Genomic DNA, 13,320 nt, shown 5'->3' with positions numbered 1-13,320 from the left:
GACCTCTTGCTGTGCTCTCAGTCGCAAAGAAATCGTACAAGTCTCAAGTCTGAGAAAAAAAGAGGAGAAGCTGGAGGTGCAGACGCACAGAGATCACAAGTGGAAAAAACTAGCAAAACACCTCGCTTGCTCCTTGGGAAACTTAAGGGTAGCACTAATCAAAAGACACCTTCCTGGACCTTTAACCCTACCCAGTCCAGTTTACATAAAAATGGTCCCCATGCAGTTTTAGTTTTTAAAGCCCATTTGCCTGCAGGCAGGCAGGATCACCTAGTAATAATGAAATACGTCACTGGGCACTGACTACATTACAGGCACTGTTCTGAGTGCTGTACACGTACTAGGTGGAGTCACAGGCAACTGTCATTCTTCAAGGCCAAAAATGGCTAACTATCAGCAATTTCATATCTCCATCTGAAATTAACTCTTTTGATTTTTACAGTAATCCTCTAAAGACTATTGTTTTCTGGTGTGATGAGCTCTCGCTGGGTTTGTTTTTTGTTTGTTTGTTTTAGATTTATTTTTATTTTTTAATTAATTAATTAATTTATTTATTGGATGCATTGGGTCTTCGTTGCTGCACACGGGCTTTCTCTAGTTGCGTCAAGCAGGGGCTACTCTTCATTGCAGTGCACGGGCTTCTCATTGCAGTGGCTTCTCTTGTTGCAGAGCACGGGCTCTAGGGGCACAGGCTTCAATAGTTGTGGAGCATGGGCTCAATAGTTGTGGCTCACAGGCCCTAGAGCACAGGCTCAATAGTTGTGGCACATGGGCTTAGTTTCTCCGCTGCATGTGGGATCTTCCCAGACCAGGGATCGAACCTTGTGTCCCCTGCATTGGCAGGCGGATTCTTAACCACTGCGCCACCTAGGAAGTCCCTCGCTGGGTTTTAAACACTCCTGCCACCCTGGTTAAATGTGCCTTAGTCTCCTTCCCTGTAAAATGGGACTAATAATACAACTGGCCTGATAGGGTTGTGAGAGAATTAAGTGAGTTCATAAGTGTAACAGTACTTGGCACATAAACGTTCGATAAATATAGATCGTTATCTCTAGCTTCTCATAAAGCGACGTTTAAGGCCTTCATTCGAGAAATACCCTGCGTAATGACATCCAATGTTTTTTTTCTGCCAGGCACTTATTTCTTCTCCTTCTGCAATAACACCCCAGTTTCCTCTTCAGATAACTCGTCCTCCCCTGGCAGGGGCTGTCAGTCAAGGACCCTTGTTTCCCCTAGCTACACGTGGCCCAAGGTGAGTTAATTCCAATTTTTCTTGCATCCTGTACTTTTCAAAGCCCGGCTCCTCTGCTTTCTCTCTGATTCTGCAGTCGTTCTGTGTCCTTTCAATAAATTCCTTTTTTTGCACAATGAGGGGCAGGGAGGGAGGGATGTGGGATGTAATTTCGCAGATTGCTAACAAGTTAATTGGCTTTTGTTGTTGCAATCAAAGATCCTTAACATATATATCATTGGAAATAGGCACTTTAACCTATTCTTTCTAAATAATGAAACTAGCCAGCATATGCTAACTCTGTGTCGAGACCTTTAACATCTGGTTGTGTTTAACTCGTCTCTGCCATGGCAGGTGTCATTAGCCCCATTTTACACATTAAAAAAGTGAAGACCTAGATTCTCCTGCCAGCTCTCCCTGTCACGGCTGTGCATCCTGAGCAGGGCTCTGAATCTCTCTGAGTCTCCGCCTCCCGAGGTGGGAAGTGGGGTTGGTTACACTGCCCGCCCCCAGGGTGTTTTTGAGACTCAAACAAGATGATGGAGGTAGGAAAGCACTTTGTAAACTGGTTAAGTGCCGATAAATGTGAAATTGCATTACAGTTTTCTTTGGCCAAAGGATATATTTTAACTCCTCTTCCTGGTACCTAATTTAAGTCATTTGTTCTTTCTGCATAAAGATGCTAATTTTTTACACGCAGGTTTTTCACGTGAAAGTCCCAAGTAGCAGGCACCCCAAGATAATGAGATCCGCGTCCTTGAAAGCAATGCTGCACTTCCGTGGATTTCCGGGCTGCTTTATTCCCTTGCCGGGTGCATCATGGCTGAAGCTTGTGTTCCTTGCTCTTCCGATCAAACTTTGAGGCCTGTTGTCTCCTCTCACGCTTATTTCCCTCCTGTCTTTCCCAATCTCACAGCTCCCCAAGGATCAATAAATGCCAGCACTGACTACACACAGTCTTATGCAGGGTTTTTAGTAAATTAGGGATTATATCCAACTTTCTGTGTTAGAACTGAGATTCAAATGAAGGTTTTCCAAAGTCTACCAAGGATTACATAAAGAGTACGCATGAATAGTGAAATTCAGGGATATTATTTCTAAATGCCAGTGTTTTTAATAGGGAAATAATGCAGGGGATCAGGCTGCAGTATATTAGCAAAGAAGAAAGACAAATGAGAGGAAGGTAAACATATTTCACTTGTGAAGACCAGATGAATATTCTTATTGGTCCAGAGTGCCATCTTGTGGACTATTTTTTTTTAATTTTTTCATCTTTATTGGAATATAATTGCTTCATAGCATTGTGTTAGTTTCTGCTGTACAACAAAGTTAATCAGCTATATGTATACAAATATCCCCATATCCTCTCCCTCTTGAGCCTCCCTCCCACCCTCCCTATCCCACCCCTTTAGGTCTTCACAAAGCATCGAGCTGATCTCCCTGTGCTATGCAGCAGCTTCCCACTAGCCATCTCTTTTACAATTGGTAGTGTATATATGTCAATGCTACTCTCTCACTACGTCCCAGCTTCCCCCCCACCCATGTCCTCAAGTCCTTTCTCTACTTCTGCGTCTCTATTCCTGCCCTGCCACTAGGTTTGTCAGTACCATTTCCCTAGATTCCATATATATGCGTTAGCATACAGTATTTGTTTTTCTCTTTCTGATTTACTTCACTTTGTATGACAGGCTCTAGGTCCATCCACCTTGCTACATAACTCAATTTCATTCCTTTTTATGGCTGAGTAATATTCCATTGTATATATGCCACATCTTCTTTATCCATTCATCTGTCGATGGACATTTCGGTTGCTTCCATGTCCTGGCTGTTGTGAATAGTGCTGCAATGAACATTGGAGTGCATGTGTCTTTTTGAATTATGGTGTTCTCTGGGTATATGCCCAGCAGTGGGATTGCTGGGTCATATGGCAGGGCTCAGTTTCCAGTTGTGATTGCATTAGCCTGTCTATTTCTCATCACTGAAAGCATCCATTCGAGCCTGTAAATGATTTCCCAATAACCCATGAGAGCACAGATGATCACATCTGGTAGAACTCTCAAACTTAAACTTGTTAGGCATGGTTGACCAGTCATCCCATGCTTTAACCTTTCCCTCTTGGTGCTCTGTAATAGTAGATGGCTATGGCTAGTTTTTCTGACAGTATCCATCTAGCCTCCTTCACCAAATCCACTTTCTCTGTGTAACTCCTAAAGTCTAATCTTTGCTTTTTCATTGTATGTTCACTGGTTCTTCACCTTTTCGTAGGTTGCATGACCCACAGAGAACCAGTGGCCAGCCATGGACTGTGGTCCTTGTTTCCCGAAAATGACACTCATATGGCCACCCCCTTCACACACATACTCCTTCTCATACAAATACACACACACACATACATGCTCACACATTTTTGCCAAAAATTTCAAGGGCTTCACAGAGCTCTTGTTTAGAATGTTTGCTCTACAGTATTTCCTTCAGTGATGTTATAAAATCCCAGACTTTTAACTATCACATCTATGAAGATGCATCTCAGACTTCCATGTGCCTTTCCATATTGTCTTTCATTTCCAACCTCGCTATTCCTGATTTAAACATCCCACCCTTTTCTATCGCTGCCTTTAAACAACCTGGTCCCCTTTCATAAAATGCCGCTTCAAATTCTGTTCGCCATTCAAGGTCCAATTCATATGCCACCATCTTTGAGACGCCAACCCCTAATTAGAGAACATTAAACTTTCCCTTTTGTGATCTTGTACACCATTTTTTTTATCCTTTACCTAAAATAGTTCAGGCTTTCCAGAGTTTATAACTGATTGAGTAGGTGGTAAGTTCTTGAGGAAAGAATTTCCAAATTATCTTTGCAGTTTCTGTAATAACAGGGAGAGAGCCTTACTTTGTAGCTCTTCCTTTAATATCTGTGAAGCTGGGAGACTTGGTTTAATTTCTTACTCTACACTGGACTATGCAACCATGAGCAGAACAGTCAAGCTTCCCAAGCCTTGGTTCTTCTTCCACGCACAGGGATCTGATAGCTTCTACAAGTGGGTCCTTGGGAGGACTCAACCAGGTGACGCATGTGATGCACTTGGTACATTTCCTGGCACATGTTGGTCAAAATATGTTTCTTGAATGAAAGCATCCTAAAACAAGAGAAAGGAGTGGAGGTCACTGTCTGCAAAAACAAACAAAAAAAGGCTTCCTATGATTTTAGAAACAAGTAGCTTGTCCCTTCTTTCATTTAAAGTCATTAAGAAGTCCCTAAATGTTAGGAACTGAGCCAGGTACCAGAGATACAAAGGTAACCTGCATGTTGCCCCAGTAGGTCCAATCTTTGAAACCTCTCGATCAATACTGAGACGCCTCCCCCCAGGAGGCATTATTGTATTAATCATTCTCATGAAAGTAAATTTTTAAAGCATTATTTTATTTAGGACTGTACACCTGGCTTTTCACTTTGAGCTGACAGTTAGCAGTCATCTGCTCTGGCTGACTTCATTCCCTCGGCAACAATGATTTCAACAGCACTTGCAAGTAGTCCACGGTAGTATAGGAAGAGCACTCAAGTTAGAGGCAGAGGGTCTAACCCCAAAGGACATGTCCTTTTCTCCAAGTCACATTCCCCAGAGAAGAATAAACTTCGACTTCTACCATTCATTGAGGTGCCGCAGCTGTCGATATAAATTTGCTGATATCTTCCAGCATAATTTTTTGTAGGAAAAAAATATCTCTGTAGAAGTTCATATTTCTAATTTGAAAATCTGTTTACTCTACAACCTAAAAAATAATGTCTTCTTGAGTTCTGTCATCTTACTTGCCAGGTCACTTTCCAGAATGTTGGCCCACTCCCACCTGTTTCCCCGCAACCTTCCCATCCTTATCAGACTTAATCTTCTCTAACAATCGGATTTTAATCCACCTGATAGGTGTAATATGGTACCTTACTGCTATGAATTTTTTTTATTGAAGTATAGTTGATTTGCAATGTTGTGTTAATTACTGCTGTACAGCAAAGTGATTCAGTTATACACATATACACATTCTTTTTAAAATAGTCTTTTCCATTAAGGTTTATTACAGGATGTTGAGTATAGTTCCCTGTGCTCTACAGTAGGACCCTGTTGTTTGTCAATTCTATATATAATAGTTTGCATCTGCTAATCCCAACCTCCCACTCCACCCCTCCCCTAACCCCCTCCTGCTTGGCAACCACCCGTCTGTTCTCTTTGTCCGTGATTCTGCTTCTGTTTCATAGATAATTTCATGTGTATCACAGTTTAGACTCCACATATAAGTAATATCATATATATTTGTCTTTCTTTTTCCGACTTACTTTGCTAAGTATGATCATATCTAGTTGCATCCAAATTGCTGTAAAGGACATATTTTTTATGGCTGAGTAGTATTCCACTGTATATATGTACCACATCTTCTTTATCCGTTCACCTGTCAGTGGACATTTAGGTTGTTTCCATGTCTCATTGCTGTTTAAATTGGGCATTTCTATGATTATGTGTGAGGCTGAACTCTTTTATATACTTGTAAGCTATTGTGTTGGTATTTGTGCCTTTTTCTTGTTGATTTGCAGCACTTCATATATTCTAGGTGCTAACTCCATTCAAAAATTCTCCTATCATTTTATTACCTTACAGGTTTATGTTTCACATTTGTCTCAAATTATCTAAAAGTTCCCCCTTTGTGTACGGTGTGAGGTAGAGATCCCATTTATTTTTCTCTATAATATTAATCCATTTCCCAATATCACCTTCTTAAGAATCTGTCCTTTCTCTTCTGGTTTATCTTGACATCTCTTTCATACATCAAGCTCCTCGGTATTGATATATATGCATCTGCTTCTAAACTTTCTATTTCTCTCCATAGTTGTAGTTGGTTCTTCCCACACGAGTGCTGTTTTGGGTACCATATCTTGGCAGCATGTCTTCATATCTGCTAAGGAATTCCCCCCTCATTTGCACTTCTTTTTAAAAATTGACTTGGCTACACATGGGCTTTTAAATTTGAGAGTCTGTCAACTGTATCAAAAAATAATGCTGAAATTGTCTTAATTGCATTTAATTTGTAAATTAATGTTAGAAGTTTTGACTCCATTACAATTTTAAGGTATCCCACTTGTGAACATAATGGTCCAGTCACATTTTCAGGCGTTTATCTATGTTTTTAAAAAGCCTTAAATTATTCTCTGTAGAGTTTTCGTGCATTCTTTGTTAGGTAAACTCTTAGAGATGTTATGGATTTGTTACCCCTGTGAACGTTGTGTTATCTCCCACTGTACTTGCTTGCTTGTTATCAGGGGTCTAGAGGGACACAGAAACCTGAATAGCCTCTGCTCCCCTTACTCATCTCTCTCATCGATTCCAACAGTGGGTGACTCATGAGTTGTTATGTGGATAGTCATAGCATCCTCCCCGGATCATCTGTACAAGACGAGGGGCTGAAGTCCAGTCTCCAGTTGCCTCCTAGTAAGTTGAAGGAGGAGAGGGGACCATGCCTCAGGACATGGAGCCTCTAGTATTACACGTTGTTCTCAGTCTCTCCCACTGGCATCCCCACCAGGCAACACTGGCTTCTGTATTAGTTTCCCAGGGCTGCCTCAACAAAGGACCACAGTCGGGTGGACGGAGCAACAGAAATGTATTGTCTCACAGTTCTGGAGGCTAGGGGTCCACAACCAAGGTATCGGCAGGGTTGATTCCCTCGGACACCTATGGGGGAGAACCTGTTCCAGGCCTCTCACCTGGCTGCTGGTGGTTTGCTGGCAATCTTTGATGGTGCTTGGCTTGTAGAAGCCTCACCCCCATCACTGCCTTCACCTTCACATGGCGTTCTCCCTATGTGTGTGTCTGTGCCCAATGTCCCCTTTTTATAAGGACACCCGCCATGTTGCTTTAGGGCCCCACTCTACTCCATCCGTCTTAACTAATTGATAACTAACCCACCTTAACATTCATCCATCTTAACCAATTGCATCTGCAATGACCCTATTTCCAAATAAGGTCACATCCTGAGGTACTAAGGGTTAGGACTTCAACATATGAATTTTAAGAGACATATGTCAACCTTCAAGAACCTTCCTGGACCCCTGCTCTGAGTGCTACAATTTAAAATCTAATCATCTCCTCCTCGACATGTAGAGGGGAATGAGGAGGAGGTTTGCCCTCACCTGTCATTTGCTTCCCACCCCAACTGCATGTGAGCGACATTCTCTGTGGTCTCCAGCCAGGGATGAGCTTGTGCTAGTGTGTTCCTGGTTCCCATTGGCAGAAAACAGAGAAGAGAGAAACAAACACAAGAGCGCGTCCTCCGTCTCCTGTGACCACTCCTCCATTCCGAGCTGTCAGTTTCCTACCACATTGTGACCCAGCCACTGTTTTGTCTGTGGGAGTTAGTTGGTCAGTTTCTTACGTTCTCAGATCCACCACCTTCTCTATTGCTTCATCCATTTCAAAGGATGCTTTCAGGGAGGGAGACACAGTCGTTGTTGATTTGCCATCTAGTCAGAGTCAACCTTTGCCTGGAGCTGTTCTCTGGATTCCTCAGTATACAGCCCAGCCCAACCATTAGTTCACCAGCTATTTTTGATTTAAGAAAAAAGAAAAAGGACCTTTCACAATTCTCACATCGGAGGCACATGGATAGGTAATTAAAGACGAAATCAAAGTTTTAAAACATATCTTAAAGATTTTTCTCTAGAAAGACTAAGCAGCTATAGAAAAGTTAGGACATTGATAAATGATAGTTTTCCAGACACAGTTATTGTTGCAAACAAAAGGATGCTTGCAAAGAGACCATCAATAAATTTCTTTTTCTTTTCAGCCTTTATTCGGTTGATACTTTGTTGTGGTCCCTCCTCCTGTTCTAATGCACTGTTCACAGCTGCTGTAATGGCAGGGACCCTGGGGTGGGAGGCAAGATTCTCAGAGCCTTACCTTTTCACTAACTGAGTCACCTTGAATGGGTCATGGGGTCTCAGTCTTCCTGTCCAGCAAGCAGTCGGATTGTAAGTTCCCACCAAATTTAACATGAAACAGTGTTTCTTTGTCATGGAGTGAAGATGAGTGTGCCTTGTGTTTTGTTAGCTTCTCTAAGAACTTCAAGGAGCTAAATCTCCAAGAAATTTTGCTTTGATTTTTCTCTCACATGTATGCAGTTCACAGAGAGGTGAGATTACCTATTTGAAATGATTTGAAATCAAGCTGTATATCTGATGGTAACAAGAGATTTATAAGCACACAATGTGTCCCTAATGTCCACATTTCTACTTGGATAAAGAATGAACATGTTCTGAAAACATCTGAAAGAATGCAAGGAGAAGCAAGTGCTGTTTTGATTTAAGGAGTTGATCTCAAAAAATGAAGGGGTTACAGACTCACAGATACAGAGAACAAACTGATGGTCACCAGTGAGGAGACGGTGGGGGAGGGAAGGGGAAAACAGGGGAAGGGGATTAAGAGGTACAAACTATTAGGTGTAAAATAAGCTATAAGGATACATTGTGCAACCCAAGATAGCCAATATTTTATAAAAACTATAAATGGAGTATAACCTTTAAAAATTGTGAATCACTATATTGTACACCTGTAACTTGTATAATATTGTACATCAACTATACGTCAAAAAAATGAAGGGGTTGTAAAAGCCCTCCAAAAAAGGTTTCTATTTATGGCCTGAGAGCTCTGATAAGCACTATTTTCTCTTCTCATGGAAAACAAAACAAAACAAAACACAAAAGCCAAAAACAAAATAAATAAAAACCATGCCTCAGGAAAGAGACACCAAGAACACTGGTGCTTTCCGAGAGACAGACCATCCACCTCCAATAAGGAAAGGGTACATATAATGCCATTAAACATCCTTTCAATTTAAGAACCATGCTTGCCTGGTTGTTGTGGTGGTTGTTTTTAATGGACTTTATTTTTTAGAGAAATTTCAGGCTCACAGAAAAATTGAGCAGAAAGTAGAGAGTTTCCATAATGCCCCTTGCCCCACCCCACAACCTCCCCAAGTCGCAGCATCGCCCGCAGAGGGGTACATTTGTTACAATTCCTGAACCTTCTGAAACATCATTAACATCCAAAGTCCATAGTTTACATTAGGATTCACTCTTGCGGTTGTACATTCTGTGGGTTTGCACACATGTATAATGACATGTATCGCTCATTTTAGGATCATACAGAGTAGCTTCACTTTCCTAAAATCCTCTGTGTGCTGCCTATTCATCCCTCCCTCTCCTCCAATGCTTGCATTTTTTTAATCTCAATAAACCTTTTTATTTTGCAATAATTTTAGACTTTTAGAAAAGTTGCAAAGATATTACGGATTTCCTGTAAATCCTTCAGACAGTTTCACTCATGGGAAGCACCTTACATTTTCATGGTACAGTTGTCAAACCAAAGCACTGACATTAGTGCCTTGCTATTAACTAAACTCCAGACTTTATTTGATTTCATCACTTTTTCATTAGTATCCTTTATTGTCCCCAGATCCAACTCAGGGTACCATATTGCATTTAGTTGTCATGTCTTCCTGGTCTCCTTTGATCTGTGACACTTTCTCTACACTTTCTCTGTGGTCTTTCCTGGATGGTCACGACCTTGAGAGTCTTGAAAATTCTGGTCAGATATCCTATAGAATATCCCATAACCTGGGTTTCCCTAGTGTTTTTTTCTCATGATTAGCCTGAGGTTATGGGGTTTTTGACCAAACATACAGATCTGAATTCCTCTTCTCATTACATCAAATTAGGGGATACAGGACATTCCCATGACATCATAGCACATGACATGTTTTAGTTAAGGAAGTGTGTGCCAGGTTTCTCCACTGTAAAATTGCTGTTATTCCCTTGCCCTATGCTATTCTTTGCAAAGAGTCACTAAGTGTAGCCCACTCTCAATGGTGGGGGAGGTGGGAGGCCAGCCTGTAGCAATTAAACTCTAGCTCTTGAAGGGCGACCATCTACACGTATTATTTGGAATTCTCCTTTAGTGCTTGCTCTTTTGATGTATATGTTTCGTTCTGCTCTGTTTTGTTTTAGCCATATGTCAGTGGTACCGAGCAGTTGGCTCATACCAGTTTGGGAAAGCCTATTGTTACACTTTCAGGAATTTTGCAAGCTGGTTGACATATGTTGGCAGCCTGCAATCAACAGAGTGAGGGTGTTTACACCACAGATATTGGCAAACACGACAAACCAAGACCCCACTCCACCCCGGAGCTGGTTATTAAACACTTACCAGCACACCACATATGGTCTATATGACAAATAAACACAAAAAGCACCCCCCCAAAATGCAAAAGACAGTAGTGATTAGATATCATCATGGGCCCTTTATTTCTTTGCTGGTTGAAATAGAAAATGAAGTCGGAAGATGTCCTCACTCTGCCATCTCATTCCTGCATCAGACACTACACCATTGCGTACAAAGAGGCTCAGCTGTACATCTAGGCAAACCATCTGCTGTTTGCCCCCTTCAATGAGTAAAATATACCACGCTTCAAAGTTCCAGCTAAGAAGTTTTTACTACCTGTATTTCTTTACATTATCCTGAGTGCAAACATGAAGTTTCCAGTCAAGGCAATCATTATTATTCACTTACAGCAATAACGGCATCCATTCCTCATGTCCCCATCCTTCCCCCTCCTGGGGTGATGCAATGAAAGCCTCACCAGCACAAACAAGGGGAGGAGCTCAACCACAGGGGAGGAACCCTGAAAATATGAATCTGTGAGCATATATGCACATTGCCCCCTACAGTCCAGAGACGGGGAGAGAAACCTGTCTCCTTAATGTATACATATTCCTTTTGGGAAAAGAAGGGGGAAGTCCCTGGATTTTTACCCTTGGAATTTAAATAAATATCCCCAAGGTGTAGAAGAGAAAACCTGGAGTTCATAAGCAGGAGTTTTATCCCCCTTTGAGATGTAAACACAGAGAGAGAGGAGCCTCCTGCGGTCTTTGGGCTTTTCAATCATCATTTAACAACCAGGCTGTCTTCAGAGGGCTTCCAGGTTTCAATCCAAGGACCTAGATTTCTTTGCCCTGAAAGTGCTATCCGTGAAGAAACATAAAAACATCTTCTCATCTGTCCCACACCACCATCTGTAGAAAAAAAGAGACAAAACAGAGTCTAAAGTTTTCTTTGACAAGGACTAAAGGAAGGACAAAACTCCTTGACTGCTCTCAGTCTCTGGAGTCTTGCATTTTCTTTTGTTATTATTCAAAACACCAACGTTATGGTTTTGTAAAAAGAGGCAGCCCCAACTTATAGGAACCTAAAAATAAGCATATCAAGTTTTTAAGGATGGCGTTTTGTCTTATGAAGAGACATAACTAACAAATTCTGCCTCTCCAAGAGAATAGAACGCAAACTCATCAGGCAGAGTTGGTGGCAGGCGTCTCAGTGGCCACCCCAGGTGAGCTAGGAGCCCTCTGAGGACAGCAATTCTCAAACATAGCCTAACGCCGACTGTATCTCCATCCCTGAGACCCAAGCAGACCTCCTGAATTGGAACCTCTGAGATTCTGGTGCCCAAGAAGCCATATTTTTACAATGTTCCAGATAATCCCAAAAAGCAAATAGATTGGGCATCCACTTGCTCCAAGTTTCCTCCAAACTCAAAATGATACGGTTCTGAAAACGGTGTACAGCTCCACCTACAGCTGATGTTTTGTTTTGCAGCAACTCAATATACACCCGTTACCAGAAGTAGCCTTTCAGTGGGATGGAAAACCTGAAAGATCTACTTATCTACAGTCATGGCCTTCAGTTATACTGATTAGATTGTCCTCTGAAATCTTTCAGGGACATCTTGGACAGATTCCATAACTTTCTAGACATATTCAGTTATTTAAATTCTAACTTTGAAGTTTCTAACTTCAAACACTATTAAATCCTATCTCCTCTCTACACCCTCCTCACCACCATCGAATTCAGGCATAAGGGATGAGGATAGAGGATAGAAGTTGGGGGCATGGTTCACTCTTTCCTCAGACCCCTAGAAGTGGGAGGAGGGATGTAGTCAGCCCCAAAACATAAGCCGCCTTTCCCTCCCTCTTGTTGGTCTTATTCTTCCCAGGTTAGTGGGAAGTGAGGTGGAGAGACACTTTTGGAGGGAGTGGTGTCTGGGAGACCCCCATCCCCCCGTTCTGAGTGAGGGGTCCTCTTAGTGACCACCTGGTGAGCCCCTCTGTCTTGCCTCATCCTCCAACTTCTGTTTCCCTCATGTGGAGCCTGAAGAGCTGTGGGTACCACTTCTACATCCTCTGGGTCATCCCTGAGGAAATGCACGCAGGGGTTCCTCTCCTTCTTTTCTCCCCAAGTACTTGTCCTATTGAAACAAAGGGCTCCAGCAAGCCTCCTGCCTTCAGGAATGTAGAAGAAAAAAGCAATTGACGAGATCTTTGAGCACGTGTGTCTCTAAGAGACATGTCATGTTCCCACTCTCCACCGCACTCTGCCAGCAGCCCCAGGGTTCTGTTGCCCTTAGCAAGCCACCGGCAGGAGAGCAGGATGGCAATCTGCCCTTAGGACAGACATCTCCACTCCCTGCATGAGGCTTTCCAGGAGCATCCCCTGGCTGGGATCCTGGAGGAGGGAAGTATCCCTCTCCTCCCTGCAAGACCAACAGCCCTGGACTTAGGTGAAGGGGTGAAGCATGGCAAATAATGGTAAGGCCAGGGTTGCCCACCTCTACATAATCCGTGGCAGGAGTTGTCAAGCCCCATCCATGGTTAGCAGCTGTCTTTAGGACGAGGTTTACTCTGTGACTCTTTGTCTTCAGCCTCGGGTCCTAGTCACCAACCCTAGAGGGTAAAGAAAAATGCCAGTCAGCACTGTTACACGGTCACATCCCCCAAGAGGCTGACTGTAGGAAAGACATCAGACCCCACTATCTATTCACAATTGCATTTCCCGTGTTTAACAGGCTGGTTGTGGCACTGCATGTATTCAATCATTCTTAAATGAATGAATGAATCAATGAATCAATCAATCAATTTGGTTCTATGTTGAGGACCAAATTTGAGACGAGATTCTGTCTGTTCCTTACACTGGTATTTACAGATTTTGCAAGGAGGT

This window comes from Hippopotamus amphibius, chromosome 13 (assembly GCF_030028045.1).
Source record: "Hippopotamus amphibius kiboko isolate mHipAmp2 chromosome 13, mHipAmp2.hap2, whole genome shotgun sequence".
In the NCBI taxonomy this organism is placed as follows: Eukaryota; Metazoa; Chordata; class Mammalia; order Artiodactyla; family Hippopotamidae; genus Hippopotamus; species Hippopotamus amphibius.
This window is presented reverse-complemented; position numbering follows the sequence as displayed.